General features: G+C 47.7%; 15 non-coding genes across 15 annotated transcripts; all 15 read left to right on the forward strand.

Annotated features, from left to right (window-relative positions):
• The first annotated feature begins 340 nt into the window (after positions 1 to 340).
• On the forward strand, positions 341 to 531 carry LOC142702458 (U2 spliceosomal RNA). Its single transcript, XR_012867125.1, has one exon. It is a non-coding gene; the product is annotated as a U2 spliceosomal RNA (small nuclear RNA).
• Positions 532 to 1,871: 1,340 nt separating this feature from the next.
• Positions 1,872 to 2,062, forward strand: LOC142702471 (U2 spliceosomal RNA). The gene has a single exon (XR_012867136.1). It is a non-coding gene; the product is annotated as a U2 spliceosomal RNA (small nuclear RNA).
• Positions 2,063 to 3,408: 1,346 nt separating this feature from the next.
• Positions 3,409 to 3,599, forward strand: LOC142702483 (U2 spliceosomal RNA). The gene has a single exon (XR_012867147.1). It is a non-coding gene; the product is annotated as a U2 spliceosomal RNA (small nuclear RNA).
• A 1,350-nt stretch (positions 3,600 to 4,949) lies between these two features.
• On the forward strand, positions 4,950 to 5,140 carry LOC142702495 (U2 spliceosomal RNA). The gene has a single exon (XR_012867158.1). It is a non-coding gene; the product is annotated as a U2 spliceosomal RNA (small nuclear RNA).
• Positions 5,141 to 6,490: 1,350 nt separating this feature from the next.
• Positions 6,491 to 6,681, forward strand: LOC142702496 (U2 spliceosomal RNA). The gene has a single exon (XR_012867159.1). It is a non-coding gene; the product is annotated as a U2 spliceosomal RNA (small nuclear RNA).
• A 1,346-nt stretch (positions 6,682 to 8,027) lies between these two features.
• LOC142702460 (U2 spliceosomal RNA) lies at positions 8,028 to 8,218 on the forward strand. Its single transcript, XR_012867126.1, has one exon. It is a non-coding gene; the product is annotated as a U2 spliceosomal RNA (small nuclear RNA).
• A 1,345-nt stretch (positions 8,219 to 9,563) lies between these two features.
• Positions 9,564 to 9,754, forward strand: LOC142702461 (U2 spliceosomal RNA). The gene has a single exon (XR_012867127.1). It is a non-coding gene; the product is annotated as a U2 spliceosomal RNA (small nuclear RNA).
• A 1,344-nt stretch (positions 9,755 to 11,098) lies between these two features.
• Positions 11,099 to 11,289, forward strand: LOC142702462 (U2 spliceosomal RNA). Its single transcript, XR_012867128.1, has one exon. It is a non-coding gene; the product is annotated as a U2 spliceosomal RNA (small nuclear RNA).
• A 1,343-nt stretch (positions 11,290 to 12,632) lies between these two features.
• LOC142702463 (U2 spliceosomal RNA) lies at positions 12,633 to 12,823 on the forward strand. The gene has a single exon (XR_012867129.1). It is a non-coding gene; the product is annotated as a U2 spliceosomal RNA (small nuclear RNA).
• A 1,344-nt stretch (positions 12,824 to 14,167) lies between these two features.
• Positions 14,168 to 14,358, forward strand: LOC142702464 (U2 spliceosomal RNA). Its single transcript, XR_012867130.1, has one exon. It is a non-coding gene; the product is annotated as a U2 spliceosomal RNA (small nuclear RNA).
• A 1,352-nt stretch (positions 14,359 to 15,710) lies between these two features.
• Positions 15,711 to 15,901, forward strand: LOC142702465 (U2 spliceosomal RNA). The gene has a single exon (XR_012867131.1). It is a non-coding gene; the product is annotated as a U2 spliceosomal RNA (small nuclear RNA).
• Positions 15,902 to 17,253: 1,352 nt separating this feature from the next.
• LOC142702466 (U2 spliceosomal RNA) lies at positions 17,254 to 17,444 on the forward strand. The gene has a single exon (XR_012867132.1). It is a non-coding gene; the product is annotated as a U2 spliceosomal RNA (small nuclear RNA).
• A 1,350-nt stretch (positions 17,445 to 18,794) lies between these two features.
• Positions 18,795 to 18,985, forward strand: LOC142702467 (U2 spliceosomal RNA). The gene has a single exon (XR_012867133.1). It is a non-coding gene; the product is annotated as a U2 spliceosomal RNA (small nuclear RNA).
• A 1,342-nt stretch (positions 18,986 to 20,327) lies between these two features.
• LOC142702468 (U2 spliceosomal RNA) lies at positions 20,328 to 20,518 on the forward strand. Its single transcript, XR_012867134.1, has one exon. It is a non-coding gene; the product is annotated as a U2 spliceosomal RNA (small nuclear RNA).
• Positions 20,519 to 21,862: 1,344 nt separating this feature from the next.
• LOC142702469 (U2 spliceosomal RNA) lies at positions 21,863 to 22,053 on the forward strand. Its single transcript, XR_012867135.1, has one exon. It is a non-coding gene; the product is annotated as a U2 spliceosomal RNA (small nuclear RNA).
• The last annotated feature ends 1,013 nt before the right edge of the window (positions 22,054 to 23,066 follow it).

The raw sequence follows: 23,066 nt of genomic DNA on the forward strand, positions 1-23,066 counted from the left end.
CTGATACAAGGTGTGAAGGAACAAGGGGTGGCTGTGGGCATGCACTTGCTGCCGCTGCCAGTGTTTATCTGCATGGCAGGAGGGCATTTGGGCGTTGCCAGGAAGGCGTTTTTATGTAGATTCCTCCTCTTTCAGCACTGCATTGTGGTGCAAGCAAAAGAAGCAAATCCTGTGTAGCTTCCTCTCCGGCCTTTATTCACCTCCCTCCCGCTTAGTAGCTGTAAATGTGTGTGAGCCTGCAGGGCCCCATGGAATTGCCTAGGAGTAGGCTGAATCAATCGCTGCAAGGGGTGAACAGCAGTATGGGACAGGCTCGGGCAAGGCAAGGGCCGCTCGGGTTATCGCTTCTCGGCCTTTTGGCTAAGATCAAGTGTAGTATCTGTTCTTATCAGTTTAATATCTGATACGTCCCCTATCTGGGGACCATATATTAAATGGATTTTTAGAACAGGGAGATGGAAATAGAGCTTGCTCTGTCCACTCCACGCATTGACCTGGTATTGCAGTATTTCCAGGACCGGTGCACCCTTCCCTTATGTGTTGACTAAAATCAGATTCCAAAAGTGCTATTTGTGTTTGCTATTGTTTTTGTCTTTCTGATGGGATCTCCCCTTTTAATCCCATTATTTCAACACCTGTTGGACAATGCATTTGTACAGTCATGTGTGATAATGAGCTCATTTATTAAATGCAATTAATTAATACATTGCCACCTCTTGTTGTGTGTGTGTGTGTGTGTGTGTGTGTGTGTGTGTGTGTGTGTGTGTGTGTGTGTGTGTGTGTGTGTGTGTCTTCTGTGTTTCTGTGTTTCCGGCATTTCACATTGGAACAGCTCATTCACCTTCCTTGTCTTCTCTCCGCCCTCCCTTTTAGGTAGGTTAAAGAGCTGCACCTGAGCCAGCCACTGATTGATTGATGCAGCACCACAGTCAAATAGTGGAGTGGAGTAGGGGGAACAGCAAACAGCCATTAAAGCAGCCCGCCCGCCACAATGGACCTACCTGTGTACACTAGATGGATGTGATGGAATGTACTGTCGTCCCTACATTTCCAAGAAGAAGTAAGAATTGCAGTTGCAACAAACCCTTGCTTGCCTACAAAGAGAGCAGCAATTTGGATTTGTTACTATGTTACCTGGAAGAATAACAAACTGTGCAAGGATGGAGGTTGTAGGAGCAAAGAGAAGTTGTCTGTAAAGTTGGTGGATGCCTATTTTCCATTTTGCAGTCCCTTGTCTCCCTCTTGTGGCCTCCTGGAGGCAAATAAATGTGCAAAAAAAAGACAGCCTGGCGGCCGGCTGTTGCAGTGTTGCCCTCTCAGGCAACACTGAGTGACTGACTGAGCCGCACCGTCTTATATAAAGTTCAGACGGAACTTTGCACGTGTCATAGTGGAGCCCTCAGGATTCCAGAGCCAGCTTTCTGACATCATAATGGGGCCTGCCTCAGAGATAGATAAAAGCCTGGGCCCAGGCAGTGTTGGTCAGTGCTGCTCAGCAGGCAGCACTGGACTGGACTGGACTGGATTACAGCTGATACAAGGTGTGAAGGAACAAGGGGTGGCTGTGGGCATGCACTTGCTGCCGCTGCCAGTGTTTATCTGCATGGCAGGAGGGCATTTGGGCGTTGCCAGGAAGGCGTTTTTATGTAGATTCCTCCTCTTTCAGCACTGCATTGTGGTGCAAGCAAAAGAAGCAAATCCTGTGTAGCTTCCTCTCCGGCCTTTATTCACCTCCCTCCCGCTTAGTAGCTGTAAATGTGTGTGAGCCTGCAGGGCCCCATGGAATTGCCTAGGAGTAGGCTGAATCAATCGCTGCAAGGGGTGAACAGCAGTATGGGACAGGCTCGGGCAAGGCAAGGGCCGCTCGGGTTATCGCTTCTCGGCCTTTTGGCTAAGATCAAGTGTAGTATCTGTTCTTATCAGTTTAATATCTGATACGTCCCCTATCTGGGGACCATATATTAAATGGATTTTTAGAACAGGGAGATGGAAATAGAGCTTGCTCTGTCCACTCCACGCATTGACCTGGTATTGCAGTATTTCCAGGACCGGTGCACCCTTCCCTTATGTGTTGACTAAAATCAGATTCCAAAAGTGCTATTTGTGTTTGCTATTGTTTTTGTCTTTCTGATGGGATCTCCCCTTTTAATCCCATTATTTCAACACCTGTTGGACAATGCATTTGTACAGTCATGTGTGATAATGAGCTCATTTATTAAATGCAATTAATTAATACATTGCCACCTCTTGTTGTGTGTGTGTGTGTGTGTGTGTGTGTGTGTGTGTGTGTGTGTGTGTGTGTGTGTGTGTGTGTGTGTGTGTGTGTGTCTTCTGTGTTTCTGTGTTTCCGGCATTTCACATTGGAACAGCTCATTCACCTTCCTTGTCTTCTCTCCGCCCTCCCTTTTAGGTAGGTTAAAGAGCTGCACCTGAGCCAGCCACTGATTGATTGATGCAGCACCACAGTCAAATAGTGGAGTGGAGTAGGGGGAACAGCAAACAGCCATTAAAGCAGCCCGCCCGCCACAATGGACCTACCTGTGTACACTAGATGGATGTGATGGAATGTACTGTCGTCCCTACATTTCCAAGAAGAAGTAAGAATTGCAGTTGCAACAAACCCTTGCTTGCCTACAAAGAGAGCAGCAATTTGGATTTGTTACTATGTTACCTGGAAGAATAACAAACTGTGCAAGGATGGAGGTTGTAGGAGCAAAGAGAAGTTGTCTGTAAAGTTGGTGGATGCCTATTTTCCATTTTGCAGTCCCTTGTCTCCCTCTTGTGGCCTCCTGGAGGCAAATAAATGTGCAAAAAAAAGACAGCCTGGCGGCCGGCTGTTGCAGTGTTGCCCTCTCAGGCAACACTGAGTGACTGACTGAGCCGCACCGTCTTATATAAAGTTCAGACGGAACTTTGCACGTGTCATAGTGGAGCCCTCAGGATTCCAGAGCCAGCTTTCTGACATCATAATGGGGCCTGCCTCAGAGATAGATAAAAGCCTGGGCCCAGGCAGTGTTGGTCAGTGCTGCTCAGCAGGCAGCACTGGACTGGACTGGACTGGATTACAGCTGATACAAGGTGTGAAGGAACAAGGGGTGGCTGTGGGCATGCACTTGCTGCCGCTGCCAGTGTTTATCTGCATGGCAGGAGGGCATTTGGGCGTTGCCAGGAAGGCGTTTTTATGTAGATTCCTCCTCTTTCAGCACTGCATTGTGGTGCAAGCAAAAGAAGCAAATCCTGTGTAGCTTCCTCTCCGGCCTTTATTCACCTCCCTCCCGCTTAGTAGCTGTAAATGTGTGTGAGCCTGCAGGGCCCCATGGAATTGCCTAGGAGTAGGCTGAATCAATCGCTGCAAGGGGTGAACAGCAGTATGGGACAGGCTCGGGCAAGGCAAGGGCCGCTCGGGTTATCGCTTCTCGGCCTTTTGGCTAAGATCAAGTGTAGTATCTGTTCTTATCAGTTTAATATCTGATACGTCCCCTATCTGGGGACCATATATTAAATGGATTTTTAGAACAGGGAGATGGAAATAGAGCTTGCTCTGTCCACTCCACGCATTGACCTGGTATTGCAGTATTTCCAGGACCGGTGCACCCTTCCCTTATGTGTTGACTAAAATCAGATTCCAAAAGTGCTATTTGTGTTTGCTATTGTTTTTGTCTTTCTGATGGGATCTCCCCTTTTAATCCCATTATTTCAACACCTGTTGGACAATGCATTTGTACAGTCATGTGTGATAATGAGCTCATTTATTAAATGCAATTAATTAATACATTGCCACCTCTTGTTGTGTGTGTGTGTGTGTGTGTGTGTGTGTGTGTGTGTGTGTGTGTGTGTGTGTGTGTGTGTGTGTGTGTGTGTGTGTGTGTCTTCTGTGTTTCTGTGTTTCCGGCATTTCACATTGGAACAGCTCATTCACCTTCCTTGTCTTCTCTCCGCCCTCCCTTTTAGGTAGGTTAAAGAGCTGCACCTGAGCCAGCCACTGATTGATTGATGCAGCACCACAGTCAAATAGTGGAGTGGAGTAGGGGGAACAGCAAACAGCCATTAAAGCAGCCCGCCCGCCACAATGGACCTACCTGTGTACACTAGATGGATGTGATGGAATGTACTGTCGTCCCTACATTTCCAAGAAGAAGTAAGAATTGCAGTTGCAACAAACCCTTGCTTGCCTACAAAGAGAGCAGCAATTTGGATTTGTTACTATGTTACCTGGAAGAATAACAAACTGTGCAAGGATGGAGGTTGTAGGAGCAAAGAGAAGTTGTCTGTAAAGTTGGTGGATGCCTATTTTCCATTTTGCAGTCCCTTGTCTCCCTCTTGTGGCCTCCTGGAGGCAAATAAATGTGCAAAAAAAAGACAGCCTGGCGGCCGGCTGTTGCAGTGTTGCCCTCTCAGGCAACACTGAGTGACTGACTGAGCCGCACCGTCTTATATAAAGTTCAGACGGAACTTTGCACGTGTCATAGTGGAGCCCTCAGGATTCCAGAGCCAGCTTTCTGACATCATAATGGGGCCTGCCTCAGAGATAGATAAAAGCCTGGGCCCAGGCAGTGTTGGTCAGTGCTGCTCAGCAGGCAGCACTGGACTGGACTGGACTGGATTACAGCTGATACAAGGTGTGAAGGAACAAGGGGTGGCTGTGGGCATGCACTTGCTGCCGCTGCCAGTGTTTATCTGCATGGCAGGAGGGCATTTGGGCGTTGCCAGGAAGGCGTTTTTATGTAGATTCCTCCTCTTTCAGCACTGCATTGTGGTGCAAGCAAAAGAAGCAAATCCTGTGTAGCTTCCTCTCCGGCCTTTATTCACCTCCCTCCCGCTTAGTAGCTGTAAATGTGTGTGAGCCTGCAGGGCCCCATGGAATTGCCTAGGAGTAGGCTGAATCAATCGCTGCAAGGGGTGAACAGCAGTATGGGACAGGCTCGGGCAAGGCAAGGGCCGCTCGGGTTATCGCTTCTCGGCCTTTTGGCTAAGATCAAGTGTAGTATCTGTTCTTATCAGTTTAATATCTGATACGTCCCCTATCTGGGGACCATATATTAAATGGATTTTTAGAACAGGGAGATGGAAATAGAGCTTGCTCTGTCCACTCCACGCATTGACCTGGTATTGCAGTATTTCCAGGACCGGTGCACCCTTCCCTTATGTGTTGACTAAAATCAGATTCCAAAAGTGCTATTTGTGTTTGCTATTGTTTTTGTCTTTCTGATGGGATCTCCCCTTTTAATCCCATTATTTCAACACCTGTTGGACAATGCATTTGTACAGTCATGTGTGATAATGAGCTCATTTATTAAATGCAATTAATTAATACATTGCCACCTCTTGTTGTGTGTGTGTGTGTGTGTGTGTGTGTGTGTGTGTGTGTGTGTGTGTGTGTGTGTGTGTGTGTGTGTGTGTGTGTGTGTGTCTTCTGTGTTTCTGTGTTTCCGGCATTTCACATTGGAACAGCTCATTCACCTTCCTTGTCTTCTCTCCGCCCTCCCTTTTAGGTAGGTTAAAGAGCTGCACCTGAGCCAGCCACTGATTGATTGATGCAGCACCACAGTCAAATAGTGGAGTGGAGTAGGGGGAACAGCAAACAGCCATTAAAGCAGCCCGCCCGCCACAATGGACCTACCTGTGTACACTAGATGGATGTGATGGAATGTACTGTCGTCCCTACATTTCCAAGAAGAAGTAAGAATTGCAGTTGCAACAAACCCTTGCTTGCCTACAAAGAGAGCAGCAATTTGGATTTGTTACTATGTTACCTGGAAGAATAACAAACTGTGCAAGGATGGAGGTTGTAGGAGCAAAGAGAAGTTGTCTGTAAAGTTGGTGGATGCCTATTTTCCATTTTGCAGTCCCTTGTCTCCCTCTTGTGGCCTCCTGGAGGCAAATAAATGTGCAAAAAAAAGACAGCCTGGCGGCCGGCTGTTGCAGTGTTGCCCTCTCAGGCAACACTGAGTGACTGACTGAGCCGCACCGTCTTATATAAAGTTCAGACGGAACTTTGCACGTGTCATAGTGGAGCCCTCAGGATTCCAGAGCCAGCTTTCTGACATCATAATGGGGCCTGCCTCAGAGATAGATAAAAGCCTGGGCCCAGGCAGTGTTGGTCAGTGCTGCTCAGCAGGCAGCACTGGACTGGACTGGACTGGATTACAGCTGATACAAGGTGTGAAGGAACAAGGGGTGGCTGTGGGCATGCACTTGCTGCCGCTGCCAGTGTTTATCTGCATGGCAGGAGGGCATTTGGGCGTTGCCAGGAAGGCGTTTTTATGTAGATTCCTCCTCTTTCAGCACTGCATTGTGGTGCAAGCAAAAGAAGCAAATCCTGTGTAGCTTCCTCTCCGGCCTTTATTCACCTCCCTCCCGCTTAGTAGCTGTAAATGTGTGTGAGCCTGCAGGGCCCCATGGAATTGCCTAGGAGTAGGCTGAATCAATCGCTGCAAGGGGTGAACAGCAGTATGGGACAGGCTCGGGCAAGGCAAGGGCCGCTCGGGTTATCGCTTCTCGGCCTTTTGGCTAAGATCAAGTGTAGTATCTGTTCTTATCAGTTTAATATCTGATACGTCCCCTATCTGGGGACCATATATTAAATGGATTTTTAGAACAGGGAGATGGAAATAGAGCTTGCTCTGTCCACTCCACGCATTGACCTGGTATTGCAGTATTTCCAGGACCGGTGCACCCTTCCCTTATGTGTTGACTAAAATCAGATTCCAAAAGTGCTATTTGTGTTTGCTATTGTTTTTGTCTTTCTGATGGGATCTCCCCTTTTAATCCCATTATTTCAACACCTGTTGGACAATGCATTTGTACAGTCATGTGTGATAATGAGCTCATTTATTAAATGCAATTAATTAATACATTGCCACCTCTTGTTGTGTGTGTGTGTGTGTGTGTGTGTGTGTGTGTGTGTGTGTGTGTGTGTGTGTGTGTGTGTGTGTGTGTGTGTGTGTCTTCTGTGTTTCTGTGTTTCCGGCATTTCACATTGGAACAGCTCATTCACCTTCCTTGTCTTCTCTCCGCCCTCCCTTTTAGGTAGGTTAAAGAGCTGCACCTGAGCCAGCCACTGATTGATTGATGCAGCACCACAGTCAAATAGTGGAGTGGAGTAGGGGGAACAGCAAACAGCCATTAAAGCAGCCCGCCCGCCACAATGGACCTACCTGTGTACACTAGATGGATGTGATGGAATGTACTGTCGTCCCTACATTTCCAAGAAGAAGTAAGAATTGCAGTTGCAACAAACCCTTGCTTGCCTACAAAGAGAGCAGCAATTTGGATTTGTTACTATGTTACCTGGAAGAATAACAAACTGTGCAAGGATGGAGGTTGTAGGAGCAAAGAGAAGTTGTCTGTAAAGTTGGTGGATGCCTATTTTCCATTTTGCAGTCCCTTGTCTCCCTCTTGTGGCCTCCTGGAGGCAAATAAATGTGCAAAAAAAAGACAGCCTGGCGGCCGGCTGTTGCAGTGTTGCCCTCTCAGGCAACACTGAGTGACTGACTGAGCCGCACCGTCTTATATAAAGTTCAGACGGAACTTTGCACGTGTCATAGTGGAGCCCTCAGGATTCCAGAGCCAGCTTTCTGACATCATAATGGGGCCTGCCTCAGAGATAGATAAAAGCCTGGGCCCAGGCAGTGTTGGTCAGTGCTGCTCAGCAGGCAGCACTGGACTGGACTGGACTGGATTACAGCTGATACAAGGTGTGAAGGAACAAGGGGTGGCTGTGGGCATGCACTTGCTGCCGCTGCCAGTGTTTATCTGCATGGCAGGAGGGCATTTGGGCGTTGCCAGGAAGGCGTTTTTATGTAGATTCCTCCTCTTTCAGCACTGCATTGTGGTGCAAGCAAAAGAAGCAAATCCTGTGTAGCTTCCTCTCCGGCCTTTATTCACCTCCCTCCCGCTTAGTAGCTGTAAATGTGTGTGAGCCTGCAGGGCCCCATGGAATTGCCTAGGAGTAGGCTGAATCAATCGCTGCAAGGGGTGAACAGCAGTATGGGACAGGCTCGGGCAAGGCAAGGGCCGCTCGGGTTATCGCTTCTCGGCCTTTTGGCTAAGATCAAGTGTAGTATCTGTTCTTATCAGTTTAATATCTGATACGTCCCCTATCTGGGGACCATATATTAAATGGATTTTTAGAACAGGGAGATGGAAATAGAGCTTGCTCTGTCCACTCCACGCATTGACCTGGTATTGCAGTATTTCCAGGACCGGTGCACCCTTCCCTTATGTGTTGACTAAAATCAGATTCCAAAAGTGCTATTTGTGTTTGCTATTGTTTTTGTCTTTCTGATGGGATCTCCCCTTTTAATCCCATTATTTCAACACCTGTTGGACAATGCATTTGTACAGTCATGTGTGATAATGAGCTCATTTATTAAATGCAATTAATTAATACATTGCCACCTCTTGTTGTTGTGTGTGTGTGTGTGTGTGTGTGTGTGTGTGTGTGTGTGTGTGTGTGTGTGTGTGTGTGTGTGTGTGTGTGTCTTCTGTGTTTCTGTGTTTCCGGCATTTCACATTGGAACAGCTCATTCACCTTCCTTGTCTTCTCTCCGCCCTCCCTTTTAGGTAGGTTAAAGAGCTGCACCTGAGCCAGCCACTGATTGATTGATGCAGCACCACAGTCAAATAGTGGAGTGGAGTAGGGGGAACAGCAAACAGCCATTAAAGCAGCCCGCCCGCCACAATGGACCTACCTGTGTACACTAGATGGATGTGATGGAATGTACTGTCGTCCCTACATTTCCAAGAAGAAGTAAGAATTGCAGTTGCAACAAACCCTTGCTTGCCTACAAAGAGAGCAGCAATTTGGATTTGTTACTATGTTACCTGGAAGAATAACAAACTGTGCAAGGATGGAGGTTGTAGGAGCAAAGAGAAGTTGTCTGTAAAGTTGGTGGATGCCTATTTTCCATTTTGCAGTCCCTTGTCTCCCTCTTGTGGCCTCCTGGAGGCAAATAAATGTGCAAAAAAAAGACAGCCTGGCGGCCGGCTGTTGCAGTGTTGCCCTCTCAGGCAACACTGAGTGACTGACTGAGCCGCACCGTCTTATATAAAGTTCAGACGGAACTTTGCACGTGTCATAGTGGAGCCCTCAGGATTCCAGAGCCAGCTTTCTGACATCATAATGGGGCCTGCCTCAGAGATAGATAAAAGCCTGGGCCCAGGCAGTGTTGGTCAGTGCTGCTCAGCAGGCAGCACTGGACTGGACTGGACTGGATTACAGCTGATACAAGGTGTGAAGGAACAAGGGGTGGCTGTGGGCATGCACTTGCTGCCGCTGCCAGTGTTTATCTGCATGGCAGGAGGGCATTTGGGCGTTGCCAGGAAGGCGTTTTTATGTAGATTCCTCCTCTTTCAGCACTGCATTGTGGTGCAAGCAAAAGAAGCAAATCCTGTGTAGCTTCCTCTCCGGCCTTTATTCACCTCCCTCCCGCTTAGTAGCTGTAAATGTGTGTGAGCCTGCAGGGCCCCATGGAATTGCCTAGGAGTAGGCTGAATCAATCGCTGCAAGGGGTGAACAGCAGTATGGGACAGGCTCGGGCAAGGCAAGGGCCGCTCGGGTTATCGCTTCTCGGCCTTTTGGCTAAGATCAAGTGTAGTATCTGTTCTTATCAGTTTAATATCTGATACGTCCCCTATCTGGGGACCATATATTAAATGGATTTTTAGAACAGGGAGATGGAAATAGAGCTTGCTCTGTCCACTCCACGCATTGACCTGGTATTGCAGTATTTCCAGGACCGGTGCACCCTTCCCTTATGTGTTGACTAAAATCAGATTCCAAAAGTGCTATTTGTGTTTGCTATTGTTTTTGTCTTTCTGATGGGATCTCCCCTTTTAATCCCATTATTTCAACACCTGTTGGACAATGCATTTGTACAGTCATGTGTGATAATGAGCTCATTTATTAAATGCAATTAATTAATACATTGCCACCTCTTGTTGTGTGTGTGTGTGTGTGTGTGTGTGTGTGTGTGTGTGTGTGTGTGTGTGTGTGTGTGTGTGTGTGTGTGTGTGTCTTCTGTGTTTCTGTGTTTCCGGCATTTCACATTGGAACAGCTCATTCACCTTCCTTGTCTTCTCTCCGCCCTCCCTTTTAGGTAGGTTAAAGAGCTGCACCTGAGCCAGCCACTGATTGATTGATGCAGCACCACAGTCAAATAGTGGAGTGGAGTAGGGGGAACAGCAAACAGCCATTAAAGCAGCCCGCCCGCCACAATGGACCTACCTGTGTACACTAGATGGATGTGATGGAATGTACTGTCGTCCCTACATTTCCAAGAAGAAGTAAGAATTGCAGTTGCAACAAACCCTTGCTTGCCTACAAAGAGAGCAGCAATTTGGATTTGTTACTATGTTACCTGGAAGAATAACAAACTGTGCAAGGATGGAGGTTGTAGGAGCAAAGAGAAGTTGTCTGTAAAGTTGGTGGATGCCTATTTTCCATTTTGCAGTCCCTTGTCTCCCTCTTGTGGCCTCCTGGAGGCAAATAAATGTGCAAAAAAAAGACAGCCTGGCGGCCGGCTGTTGCAGTGTTGCCCTCTCAGGCAACACTGAGTGACTGACTGAGCCGCACCGTCTTATATAAAGTTCAGACGGAACTTTGCACGTGTCATAGTGGAGCCCTCAGGATTCCAGAGCCAGCTTTCTGACATCATAATGGGGCCTGCCTCAGAGATAGATAAAAGCCTGGGCCCAGGCAGTGTTGGTCAGTGCTGCTCAGCAGGCAGCACTGGACTGGACTGGACTGGATTACAGCTGATACAAGGTGTGAAGGAACAAGGGGTGGCTGTGGGCATGCACTTGCTGCCGCTGCCAGTGTTTATCTGCATGGCAGGAGGGCATTTGGGCGTTGCCAGGAAGGCGTTTTTATGTAGATTCCTCCTCTTTCAGCACTGCATTGTGGTGCAAGCAAAAGAAGCAAATCCTGTGTAGCTTCCTCTCCGGCCTTTATTCACCTCCCTCCCGCTTAGTAGCTGTAAATGTGTGTGAGCCTGCAGGGCCCCATGGAATTGCCTAGGAGTAGGCTGAATCAATCGCTGCAAGGGGTGAACAGCAGTATGGGACAGGCTCGGGCAAGGCAAGGGCCGCTCGGGTTATCGCTTCTCGGCCTTTTGGCTAAGATCAAGTGTAGTATCTGTTCTTATCAGTTTAATATCTGATACGTCCCCTATCTGGGGACCATATATTAAATGGATTTTTAGAACAGGGAGATGGAAATAGAGCTTGCTCTGTCCACTCCACGCATTGACCTGGTATTGCAGTATTTCCAGGACCGGTGCACCCTTCCCTTATGTGTTGACTAAAATCAGATTCCAAAAGTGCTATTTGTGTTTGCTATTGTTTTTGTCTTTCTGATGGGATCTCCCCTTTTAATCCCATTATTTCAACACCTGTTGGACAATGCATTTGTACAGTCATGTGTGATAATGAGCTCATTTATTAAATGCAATTAATTAATACATTGCCACCTCTTGTTGTGTGTGTGTGTGTGTGTGTGTGTGTGTGTGTGTGTGTGTGTGTGTGTGTGTGTGTGTGTGTGTGTGTGTGTGTCTTCTGTGTTTCTGTGTTTCCGGCATTTCACATTGGAACAGCTCATTCACCTTCCTTGTCTTCTCTCCGCCCTCCCTTTTAGGTAGGTTAAAGAGCTGCACCTGAGCCAGCCACTGATTGATTGATGCAGCACCACAGTCAAATAGTGGAGTGGAGTAGGGGGAACAGCAAACAGCCATTAAAGCAGCCCGCCCCCACAATGGACCTACCTGTGTACACTAGATGGATGTGATGGAATGTACTGTCGTCCCTACATTTCCAAGAAGAAGTAAGAATTGCAGTTGCAACAAACCCTTGCTTGCCTACAAAGAGAGCAGCAATTTGGATTTGTTACTATGTTACCTGGAAGAATAACAAACTGTGCAAGGATGGAGGTTGTAGGAGCAAAGAGAAGTTGTCTGTAAAGTTGGTGGATGCCTATTTTCCATTTTGCAGTCCCTTGTCTCCCTCTTGTGGCCTCCTGGAGGCAAATAAATGTGCAAAAAAAAGACAGCCTGGCGGCCGGCTGTTGCAGTGTTGCCCTCTCAGGCAACACTGAGTGACTGACTGAGCCGCACCGTCTTATATAAAGTTCAGACGGAACTTTGCACGTGTCATAGTGGAGCCCTCAGGATTCCAGAGCCAGCTTTCTGACATCATAATGGGGCCTGCCTCAGAGATAGATAAAAGCCTGGGCCCAGGCAGTGTTGGTCAGTGCTGCTCAGCAGGCAGCACTGGACTGGACTGGACTGGATTACAGCTGATACAAGGTGTGAAGGAACAAGGGGTGGCTGTGGGCATGCACTTGCTGCCGCTGCCAGTGTTTATCTGCATGGCAGGAGGGCATTTGGGCGTTGCCAGGAAGGCGTTTTTATGTAGATTCCTCCTCTTTCAGCACTGCATTGTGGTGCAAGCAAAAGAAGCAAATCCTGTGTAGCTTCCTCTCCGGCCTTTATTCACCTCCCTCCCGCTTAGTAGCTGTAAATGTGTGTGAGCCTGCAGGGCCCCATGGAATTGCCTAGGAGTAGGCTGAATCAATCGCTGCAAGGGGTGAACAGCAGTATGGGACAGGCTCGGGCAAGGCAAGGGCCGCTCGGGTTATCGCTTCTCGGCCTTTTGGCTAAGATCAAGTGTAGTATCTGTTCTTATCAGTTTAATATCTGATACGTCCCCTATCTGGGGACCATATATTAAATGGATTTTTAGAACAGGGAGATGGAAATAGAGCTTGCTCTGTCCACTCCACGCATTGACCTGGTATTGCAGTATTTCCAGGACCGGTGCACCCTTCCCTTATGTGTTGACTAAAATCAGATTCCAAAAGTGCTATTTGTGTTTGCTATTGTTTTTGTCTTTCTGATGGGATCTCCCCTTTTAATCCCATTATTTCAACACCTGTTGGACAATGCATTTGTACAGTCATGTGTGATAATGAGCTCATTTATTAAATGCAATTAATTAATACATTGCCACCTCTTGTTGTGTGTGTGTGTGTGTGTGTGTGTGTGTGTGTGTGTGTGTGTGTGTGTGTGTGTGTGTGTGTGTGTGTGTGTGTCTTCTGTGTTTCTGTGTTTCCGGCATTTCACATTGGAACAGCTCATTCACCTTCCTTGTCTTCTCTCCGCCCTCCCTTTTAGGTAGGTTAAAGAGCTGCACCTGAGCCAGCCACTGATTGATTGATGCAGCACCACAGTCAAATAGTGGAGTGGAGTAGGGGGAACAGCAAACAGCCATTAAAGCAGCCCGCCCGCCACAATGGACCTACCTGTGTACACTAGATGGATGTGATGGAATGTACTGTCGTCCCTACATTTCCAAGAAGAAGTAAGAATTGCAGTTGCAACAAACCCTTGCTTGCCTACAAAGAGAGCAGCAATTTGGATTTGTTACTATGTTACCTGGAAGAATAACAAACTGTGCAAGGATGGAGGTTGTAGGAGCAAAGAGAAGTTGTCTGTAAAGTTGGTGGATGCCTATTTTCCATTTTGCAGTCCCTTGTCTCCCTCTTGTGGCCTCCTGGAGGCAAATAAATGTGCAAAAAAAAGACAGCCTGGCGGCCGGCTGTTGCAGTGTTGCCCTCTCAGGCAACACTGAGTGACTGACTGAGCCGCACCGTCTTATATAAAGTTCAGACGGAACTTTGCACGTGTCATAGTGGAGCCCTCAGGATTCCAGAGCCAGCTTTCTGACATCATAATGGGGCCTGCCTCAGAGATAGATAAAAGCCTGGGCCCAGGCAGTGTTGGTCAGTGCTGCTCAGCAGGCAGCACTGGACTGGACTGGACTGGATTACAGCTGATACAAGGTGTGAAGGAACAAGGGGTGGCTGTGGGCATGCACTTGCTGCCGCTGCCAGTGTTTATCTGCATGGCAGGAGGGCATTTGGGCGTTGCCAGGAAGGCGTTTTTATGTAGATTCCTCCTCTTTCAGCACTGCATTGTGGTGCAAGCAAAAGAAGCAAATCCTGTGTAGCTTCCTCTCCGGCCTTTATTCACCTCCCTCCCGCTTAGTAGCTGTAAATGTGTGTGAGCCTGCAGGGCCCCATGGAATTGCCTAGGAGTAGGCTGAATCAATCGCTGCAAGGGGTGAACAGCAGTATGGGACAGGCTCGGGCAAGGCAAGGGCCGCTCGGGTTATCGCTTCTCGGCCTTTTGGCTAAGATCAAGTGTAGTATCTGTTCTTATCAGTTTAATATCTGATACGTCCCCTATCTGGGGACCATATATTAAATGGATTTTTAGAACAGGGAGATGGAAATAGAGCTTGCTCTGTCCACTCCACGCATTGACCTGGTATTGCAGTATTTCCAGGACCGGTGCACCCTTCCCTTATGTGTTGACTAAAATCAGATTCCAAAAGTGCTATTTGTGTTTGCTATTGTTTTTGTCTTTCTGATGGGATCTCCCCTTTTAATCCCATTATTTCAACACCTGTTGGACAATGCATTTGTACAGTCATGTGTGATAATGAGCTCATTTATTAAATGCAATTAATTAATACATTGCCACCTCTTGTTGTGTGTGTGTGTGTGTGTGTGTGTGTGTGTGTGTGTGTGTGTGTGTGTGTGTGTGTGTGTGTGTGTGTGTGTGTGTGTGTGTCTTCTGTGTTTCTGTGTTTCCGGCATTTCACATTGGAACAGCTCATTCACCTTCCTTGTCTTCTCTCCGCCCTCCCTTTTAGGTAGGTTAAAGAGCTGCACCTGAGCCAGCCACTGATTGATTGATGCAGCACCACAGTCAAATAGTGGAGTGGAGTAGGGGGAACAGCAAACAGCCATTAAAGCAGCCCGCCCGCCACAATGGACCTACCTGTGTACACTAGATGGATGTGATGGAATGTACTGTCGTCCCTACATTTCCAAGAAGAAGTAAGAATTGCAGTTGCAACAAACCCTTGCTTGCCTACAAAGAGAGCAGCAATTTGGATTTGTTACTATGTTACCTGGAAGAATAACAAACTGTGCAAGGATGGAGGTTGTAGGAGCAAAGAGAAGTTGTCTGTAAAGTTGGTGGATGCCTATTTTCCATTTTGCAGTCCCTTGTCTCCCTCTTGTGGCCTCCTGGAGGCAAATAAATGTGCAAAAAAAAGACAGCCTGGCGGCCGGCTGTTGCAGTGTTGCCCTCTCAGGCAACACTGAGTGACTGACTGAGCCGCACCGTCTTATATAAAGTTCAGACGGAACTTTGCACGTGTCATAGTGGAGCCCTCAGGATTCCAGAGCCAGCTTTCTGACATCATAATGGGGCCTGCCTCAGAGATAGATAAAAGCCTGGGCCCAGGCAGTGTTGGTCAGTGCTGCTCAGCAGGCAGCACTGGACTGGACTGGACTGGATTACAGCTGATACAAGGTGTGAAGGAACAAGGGGTGGCTGTGGGCATGCACTTGCTGCCGCTGCCAGTGTTTATCTGCATGGCAGGAGGGCATTTGGGCGTTGCCAGGAAGGCGTTTTTATGTAGATTCCTCCTCTTTCAGCACTGCATTGTGGTGCAAGCAAAAGAAGCAAATCCTGTGTAGCTTCCTCTCCGGCCTTTATTCACCTCCCTCCCGCTTAGTAGCTGTAAATGTGTGTGAGCCTGCAGGGCCCCATGGAATTGCCTAGGAGTAGGCTGAATCAATCGCTGCAAGGGGTGAACAGCAGTATGGGACAGGCTCGGGCAAGGCAAGGGCCGCTCGGGTTATCGCTTCTCGGCCTTTTGGCTAAGATCAAGTGTAGTATCTGTTCTTATCAGTTTAATATCTGATACGTCCCCTATCTGGGGACCATATATTAAATGGATTTTTAGAACAGGGAGATGGAAATAGAGCTTGCTCTGTCCACTCCACGCATTGACCTGGTATTGCAGTATTTCCAGGACCGGTGCACCCTTCCCTTATGTGTTGACTAAAATCAGATTCCAAAAGTGCTATTTGTGTTTGCTATTGTTTTTGTCTTTCTGATGGGATCTCCCCTTTTAATCCCATTATTTCAACACCTGTTGGACAATGCATTTGTACAGTCATGTGTGATAATGAGCTCATTTATTAAATGCAATTAATTAATACATTGCCACCTCTTGTTGTGTGTGTGTGTGTGTGTGTGTGTGTGTGTGTGTGTGTGTGTGTGTGTGTGTGTGTGTGTGTGTGTGTGTGTGTGTGTGTGTCTTCTGTGTTTCTGTGTTTCCGGCATTTCACATTGGAACAGCTCATTCACCTTCCTTGTCTTCTCTCCGCCCTCCCTTTTAGGTAGGTTAAAGAGCTGCACCTGAGCCAGCCACTGATTGATTGATGCAGCACCACAGTCAAATAGTGGAGTGGAGTAGGGGGAACAGCAAACAGCCATTAAAGCAGCCCGCCCGCCACAATGGACCTACCTGTGTACACTAGATGGATGTGATGGAATGTACTGTCGTCCCTACATTTCCAAGAAGAAGTAAGAATTGCAGTTGCAACAAACCCTTGCTTGCCTACAAAGAGAGCAGCAATTTGGATTTGTTACTATGTTACCTGGAAGAATAACAAACTGTGCAAGGATGGAGGTTGTAGGAGCAAAGAGAAGTTGTCTGTAAAGTTGGTGGATGCCTATTTTCCATTTTGCAGTCCCTTGTCTCCCTCTTGTGGCCTCCTGGAGGCAAATAAATGTGCAAAAAAAAGACAGCCTGGCGGCCGGCTGTTGCAGTGTTGCCCTCTCAGGCAACACTGAGTGACTGACTGAGCCGCACCGTCTTATATAAAGTTCAGACGGAACTTTGCACGTGTCATAGTGGAGCCCTCAGGATTCCAGAGCCAGCTTTCTGACATCATAATGGGGCCTGCCTCAGAGATAGATAAAAGCCTGGGCCCAGGCAGTGTTGGTCAGTGCTGCTCAGCAGGCAGCACTGGACTGGACTGGACTGGATTACAGCTGATACAAGGTGTGAAGGAACAAGGGGTGGCTGTGGGCATGCACTTGCTGCCGCTGCCAGTGTTTATCTGCATGGCAGGAGGGCATTTGGGCGTTGCCAGGAAGGCGTTTTTATGTAGATTCCTCCTCTTTCAGCACTGCATTGTGGTGCAAGCAAAAGAAGCAAATCCTGTGTAGCTTCCTCTCCGGCCTTTATTCACCTCCCTCCCGCTTAGTAGCTGTAAATGTGTGTGAGCCTGCAGGGCCCCATGGAATTGCCTAGGAGTAGGCTGAATCAATCGCTGCAAGGGGTGAACAGCAGTATGGGACAGGCTCGGGCAAGGCAAGGGCCGCTCGGGTTATCGCTTCTCGGCCTTTTGGCTAAGATCAAGTGTAGTATCTGTTCTTATCAGTTTAATATCTGATACGTCCCCTATCTGGGGACCATATATTAAATGGATTTTTAGAACAGGGAGATGGAAATAGAGCTTGCTCTGTCCACTCCACGCATTGACCTGGTATTGCAGTATTTCCAGGACCGGTGCACCCTTCCCTTATGTGTTGACTAAAATCAGATTCCAAAAGTGCTATTTGTGTTTGCTATTGTTTTTGTCTTTCTGATGGGATCTCCCCTTTTAATCCCATTATTTCAACACCTGTTGGACAATGCATTTGTACAGTCATGTGTGATAATGAGCTCATTTATTAAATGCAATTAATTAATACATTGCCACCTCTTGTTGTGTGTGTGTGTGTGTGTGTGTGTGTGTGTGTGTGTGTGTGTGTGTGTGTGTGTGTGTGTGTGTGTGTGTGTGTGTGTGTCTTCTGTGTTTCTGTGTTTCCGGCATTTCACATTGGAACAGCTCATTCACCTTCCTTGTCTTCTCTCCGCCCTCCCTTTTAGGTAGGTTAAAGAGCTGCACCTGAGCCAGCCACTGATTGATTGATGCAGCACCACAGTCAAATAGTGGAGTGGAGTAGGGGGAACAGCAAACAGCCATTAAAGCAGCCCGCCCGCCACAATGGACCTACCTGTGTACACTAGATGGATGTGATGGAATGTACTGTCGTCCCTACATTTCCAAGAAGAAGTAAGAATTGCAGTTGCAACAAACCCTTGCTTGCCTACAAAGAGAGCAGCAATTTGGATTTGTTACTATGTTACCTGGAAGAATAACAAACTGTGCAAGGATGGAGGTTGTAGGAGCAAAGAGAAGTTGTCTGTAAAGTTGGTGGATGCCTATTTTCCATTTTGCAGTCCCTTGTCTCCCTCTTGTGGCCTCCTGGAGGCAAATAAATGTGCAAAAAAAAGACAGCCTGGCGGCCGGCTGTTGCAGTGTTGCCCTCTCAGGCAACACTGAGTGACTGACTGAGCCGCACCGTCTTATATAAAGTTCAGACGGAACTTTGCACGTGTCATAGTGGAGCCCTCAGGATTCCAGAGCCAGCTTTCTGACATCATAATGGGGCCTGCCTCAGAGATAGATAAAAGCCTGGGCCCAGGCAGTGTTGGTCAGTGCTGCTCAGCAGGCAGCACTGGACTGGACTGGACTGGATTACAGCTGATACAAGGTGTGAAGGAACAAGGGGTGGCTGTGGGCATGCACTTGCTGCCGCTGCCAGTGTTTATCTGCATGGCAGGAGGGCATTTGGGCGTTGCCAGGAAGGCGTTTTTATGTAGATTCCTCCTCTTTCAGCACTGCATTGTGGTGCAAGCAAAAGAAGCAAATCCTGTGTAGCTTCCTCTCCGGCCTTTATTCACCTCCCTCCCGCTTAGTAGCTGTAAATGTGTGTGAGCCTGCAGGGCCCCATGGAATTGCCTAGGAGTAGGCTGAATCAATCGCTGCAAGGGGTGAACAGCAGTATGGGACAGGCTCGGGCAAGGCAAGGGCCGCTCGGGTTATCGCTTCTCGGCCTTTTGGCTAAGATCAAGTGTAGTATCTGTTCTTATCAGTTTAATATCTGATACGTCCCCTATCTGGGGACCATATATTAAATGGATTTTTAGAACAGGGAGATGGAAATAGAGCTTGCTCTGTCCACTCCACGCATTGACCTGGTATTGCAGTATTTCCAGGACCGGTGCACCCTTCCCTTATGTGTTGACTAAAATCAGATTCCAAAAGTGCTATTTGTGTTTGCTATTGTTTTTGTCTTTCTGATGGGATCTCCCCTTTTAATCCCATTATTTCAACACCTGTTGGACAATGCATTTGTACAGTCATGTGTGATAATGAGCTCATTTATTAAATGCAATTAATTAATACATTGCCACCTCTTGTTGTGTGTGTGTGTGTGTGTGTGTGTGTGTGTGTGTGTGTGTGTGTGTGTGTGTGTGTGTGTGTGTGTGTGTGTCTTCTGTGTTTCTGTGTTTCCGGCATTTCACATTGGAACAGCTCATTCACCTTCCTTGTCTTCTCTCCGCCCTCCCTTTTAGGTAGGTTAAAGAGCTGCACCTGAGCCAGCCACTGATTGATTGATGCAGCACCACAGTCAAATAGTGGAGTGGAGTAGGGGGAACAGCAAACAGCCATTAAAGCAGCCCGCCCGCCACAATGGACCTACCTGTGTACACTAGATGGATGTGATGGAATGTACTGTCGTCCCTACATTTCCAAGAAGAAGTAAGAATTGCAGTTGCAACAAACCCTTGCTTGCCTACAAAGAGAGCAGCAATTTGGATTTGTTACTATGTTACCTGGAAGAATAACAAACTGTGCAAGGATGGAGGTTGTAGGAGCAAAGAGAAGTTGTCTGTAAAGTTGGTGGATGCCTATTTTCCATTTTGCAGTCCCTTGTCTCCCTCTTGTGGCCTCCTGGAGGCAAATAAATGTGCAAAAAAAAGACAGCCTGGCGGCCGGCTGTTGCAGTGTTGCCCTCTCAGGCAACACTGAGTGACTGACTGAGCCGCACCGTCTTATATAAAGTTCAGACGGAACTTTGCACGTGTCATAGTGGAGCCCTCAGGATTCCAGAGCCAGCTTTCTGACATCATAATGGGGCCTGCCTCAGAGATAGATAAAAGCCTGGGCCCAGGCAGTGTTGGTCAGTGCTGCTCAGCAGGCAGCACTGGACTGGACTGGACTGGATTACAGCTGATACAAGGTGTGAAGGAACAAGGGGTGGCTGTGGGCATGCACTTGCTGCCGCTGCCAGTGTTTATCTGCATGGCAGGAGGGCATTTGGGCGTTGCCAGGAAGGCGTTTTTATGTAGATTCCTCCTCTTTCAGCACTGCATTGTGGTGCAAGCAAAAGAAGCAAATCCTGTGTAGCTTCCTCTCCGGCCTTTATTCACCTCCCTCCCGCTTAGTAGCTGTAAATGTGTGTGAGCCTGCAGGGCCCCATGGAATTGCCTAGGAGTAGGCTGAATCAATCGCTGCAAGGGGTGAACAGCAGTATGGGACAGGCTCGGGCAAGGCAAGGGCCGCTCGGGTTATCGCTTCTCGGCCTTTTGGCTAAGATCAAGTGTAGTATCTGTTCTTATCAGTTTAATATCTGATACGTCCCCTATCTGGGGACCATATATTAAATGGATTTTTAGAACAGGGAGATGGAAATAGAGCTTGCTCTGTCCACTCCACGCATTGACCTGGTATTGCAGTATTTCCAGGACCGGTGCACCCTTCCCTTATGTGTTGACTAAAATCAGATTCCAAAAGTGCTATTTGTGTTTGCTATTGTTTTTGTCTTTCTGATGGGATCTCCCCTTTTAATCCCATTATTTCAACACCTGTTGGACAATGCATTTGTACAGTCATGTGTGATAATGAGCTCATTTATTAAATGCAATTAATTAATACATTGCCACCTCTTGTTGTGTGTGTGTGTGTGTGTGTGTGTGTGTGTGTGTGTGTGTGTGTGTGTGTGTGTGTGTGTGTGTGTGTGTGTGTCTTCTGTGTTTCTGTGTTTCCGGCATTTCACATTGGAACAGCTCATTCACCTTCCTTGTCTTCTCTCCGCCCTCCCTTTTAGGTAGGTTAAAGAGCTGCACCTGAGCCAGCCACTGATTGATTGATGCAGCACCACAGTCAAATAGTGGAGTGGAGTAGGGGGAACAGCAAACAGCCATTAAAGCAGCCCGCCCGCCACAATGGACCTACCTGTGTACACTAGATGGATGTGATGGAATGTACTGTCGTCCCTACATTTCCAAGAAGAAGTAAGAATTGCAGTTGCAACAAACCCTTGCTTGCCTACAAAGAGAGCAGCAATTTGGATTTGTTACTATGTTACCTGGAAGAATAACAAACTGTGCAAGGATGGAGGTTGTAGGAGCAAAGAGAAGTTGTCTGTAAAGTTGGTGGATGCCTATTTTCCATTTTGCAGTCCCTTGTCTCCCTCTTGTGGCCTCCTGGAGGCAAATAAATGTGCAAAAAAAAGACAGCCTGGCGGCCGGCTGTTGCAGTGTTGCCCTCTCAGGCAACACTGAGTGACTGACTGAGCCGCACCGTCTTATATAAAGTTCAGACGGAACTTTGCACGTGTCATAGTGGAGCCCTCAGGATTCCAGAGCCAGCTTTCTGACATCATAATGGGGCCTGCCTCAGAGATAGATAAAAGCCTGGGCCCAGGCAGTGTTGGTCAGTGCTGCTCAGCAGGCAGCACTGGACTGGACTGGACTGGATTACAGCTGATACAAGGTGTGAAGGAACAAGGGGTGGCTGTGGGCATGCACTTGCTGCCGCTGCCAGTGTTTATCTGCATGGCAGGAGGGCATTTGGGCGTTGCCAGGAAGGCGTTTTTATGTAGATTCCTCCTCTTTCAGCACTGCATTGTGGTGCAAGCAAAAGAAGCAAATCCTGTGTAGCTTCCTCTCCGGCCTTTATTCACCTCCCTCCCGCTTAGTAGCTGTAAATGTGTGTGAGCCTGCAGGGCCCCATGGAATTGCCTAGGAGTAGGCTGAATCAATCGCTGCAAGGGGTGAACAGCAGTATGGGACAGGCTCGGGCAAGGCAAGGGCCGCTCGGGTTATCGCTTCTCGGCCTTTTGGCTAAGATCAAGTGTAGTATCTGTTCTTATCAGTTTAATATCTGATACGTCCCCTATCTGGGGACCATATATTAAATGGATTTTTAGAACAGGGAGATGGAAATAGAGCTTGCTCTGTCCACTCCACGCATTGACCTGGTATTGCAGTATTTCCAGGACCGGTGCACCCTTCCCTTATGTGTTGACTAAAATCAGATTCCAAAAGTGCTATTTGTGTTTGCTATTGTTTTTGTCTTTCTGATGGGATCTCCCCTTTTAATCCCATTATTTCAACACCTGTTGGACAATGCATTTGTACAGTCATGTGTGATAATGAGCTCATTTATTAAATGCAATTAATTAATACATTGCCACCTCTTGTTGTGTGTGTGTGTGTGTGTGTGTGTGTGTGTGTGTGTGTGTGTGTGTGTGTGTGTGTGTGTGTGTGTGTGTGTGTGTCTTCTGTGTTTCTGTGTTTCCGGCATTTCACATTGGAACAGCTCATTCACCTTCCTTGTCTTCTCTCCGCCCTCCCTTTTAGGTAGGTTAAAGAGCTGCACCTGAGCCAGCCACTGATTGATTGATGCAGCACCACAGTCAAATAGTGGAGTGGAGTAGGGGGAACAGCAAACAGCCATTAAAGCAGCCCGCCCGCCACAATGGACCTACCTGTGTACACTAGATGGATGTGATGGAATGTACTGTCGTCCCTACATTTCCAAGAAGAAGTAAGAATTGCAGTTGCAACAAACCCTTGCTTGCCTACAAAGAGAGCAGCAATTTGGATTTGTTACTATGTTACCTGGAAGAATAACAAACTGTGCAAGGATGGAGGTTGTAGGAGCAAAGAGAAGTTGTCTGTAAAGTTGGTGGATGCCTATTTTCCATTTTGCAGTCCCTTGTCTCCCTCTTGTGGCCTCCTGGAGGCAAATAAATGTGCAAAAAAAAGACAGCCTGGCGGCCGGCTGTTGCAGTGTTGCCCTCTCAGGCAACACTGAGTGACTGACTGAGCCGCACCGTCTTATATAAAGTTCAGACGGAACTTTGCACGTGTCATAGTGGAGCCCTCAGGATTCCAGAGCCAGCTTTCTGACATCATAATGGGGCCTGCCTCAGAGATAGATAAAAGCCTGGGCCCAGGCAGTGTTGGTCAGTGCTGCTCAGCAGGCAGCACTGGACTGGACTGGACTGGATTACAGCTGATAC

This window comes from Rhinoderma darwinii, unplaced genomic scaffold (genome assembly GCF_050947455.1).
Source record: "Rhinoderma darwinii isolate aRhiDar2 unplaced genomic scaffold, aRhiDar2.hap1 Scaffold_2328, whole genome shotgun sequence".
Taxonomy (NCBI): domain Eukaryota; kingdom Metazoa; phylum Chordata; class Amphibia; order Anura; family Rhinodermatidae; genus Rhinoderma; species Rhinoderma darwinii.